Below are 1,643 nucleotides of genomic sequence, written 5' to 3'. Positions count from 1 at the left end.
GGGTCATCCTACTGGACCCTGGGGTCTAGGAAAGACAGTTCTCCCAGGGGCAGGCCTGAGCCTTCTGTTACAGTACTTGCAACATGTGTCGCAACATGTTGAACTTCCAACATTTGGAGCCTGTCCAGTATCCCTTCCACCGAGAAGGGTCTCGTCCTTCAATGGAATACATTTTCAGGGTCCCGGTTCTTGGCTTCATGTACTCATTTTAAGGAGTTTTGAATTTTACTTTTCAATGGACGTCTGCCGTTCGTAATTAAAAACATAAACAGGCGCCTGCGCGGGCGCTGCTCCCGGGCTCGGGCTCTCGCCGACCTGCGGGCGGGCGGCTGCCGGGCGTGGGGCCGGGCGCCTGCGGCGATGGAAATCTGTTTACCACAACTGACTCCAGAAGAGAGAACCTGACAGACCAGTAACATGGAAGAAATTGAGAAAGTTATCAAAAAGCTGCCATCTCCCAAAACACCAGGCTCACGTGGTGTTGCAGGTTAAAGAAGATCCTTCATGAGGAAGAAAGATCTTAAGCAACATGGATTCTGAAGCTCATGAAAAGAGGCCGCCACTCCTAACATCTTCGAAACAAGACATAGCACCTCATATTGCACACGTTGGTGGAATGAAGCATTACTTGTGTGGCTGCTGTGCAGCCTTCAACAATATAGCCATCACCTTCCCCATTCAGAAGGTCCTCTTCCGGCGGCAGCTGTATGGGATCAGGACGCGGGACGCAGTCCTTCAGCCGAGGAGGGATGGATTTCGAAACTTATACCGCGGAATCCTTCCCCCCTCGATGCAGAAGACGACACGCTGGCACTGATGTTTGGGCTCTATGAGGATTTATCTTGCCTTCTCCATAAACATGTCAGTACCCCGGAGTTTGCAACCCGTAGCATGGCAGCGGTAACTGGCAGGGACAACAGAAGCGATCTTCACTCCACTGGAAAGAGTTCAGACATTGCTTCAAGACCACAAGCATCATGACAAATTTAGAAACACCTAGCACGCGTTCAAGGCGCTGAAATGCCATGGGATGAAAGAGCATTATCGAGGCTTGGTGCCCATTCTTTTCCGTAATGGTTTCAGCAATGTCCTTTTTTTTTGGCCTTTGAGGGCCCATCAAGGAGCATCTGCCGACCGCCACAACTCACAGTGCTCATCTGGTCAACGATTTTATCTGTGGAGGCCTGTTGGGGGCTGTGCTGGGAATCTTGTTTTTTCCAGTTAATGTCGTAAAAACTCGCATTCAGTCTCATATTGGTGGGGAGTTTCAGTCTTTCCCCAAGGTTTTCCAAAAACTCTGGCTAGAACGGGACAGGAAACTGACAGATCTTTTCAGAGGTGCCCATCTGAATTACCATTGGTCCCTCATCTCTTGGGGCAAAATCAATGCGATTTACGAGTTCTTGTTAAAGATTATATGAAAGAAGTCAGTTAAGTGCCATTTATCACTTGAATAGACCTCTAAGAAGAATGCGGTTTGGCCTCATTCCTAATTGGCCAGGACGAGTTGGTGTCGTCAGTCCAGGGCACAAGGAATTACGAGCACGCTGTTTCCCTTAAGCACCAACGAATCAGAATAAAAGGTTTCAGTAGGAGAACTTGAGGGATTTGTTTTGTTTTATTGTTATCTGAGACCTTGAGGC

General features: G+C 48.7%; 1 pseudogene; it reads left to right on the top strand.

Annotated features, from left to right (window-relative positions):
• The first annotated feature begins 283 nt into the window (after positions 1-283).
• On the top strand, positions 284-1,436 carry LOC106830054 (mitochondrial nicotinamide adenine dinucleotide transporter SLC25A51-like; annotated as a pseudogene).
• The last annotated feature ends 207 nt before the right edge of the window (positions 1,437-1,643 follow it).

Source organism: Equus asinus, chromosome 2 (assembly GCF_041296235.1).
Source record: "Equus asinus isolate D_3611 breed Donkey chromosome 2, EquAss-T2T_v2, whole genome shotgun sequence".
NCBI lineage: Eukaryota > Metazoa > Chordata > Mammalia > Perissodactyla > Equidae > Equus > Equus asinus.
The sequence above is the reverse complement of the archived record's forward strand: the minus strand, read 5'-3'. Positions and strand labels throughout refer to the sequence as shown.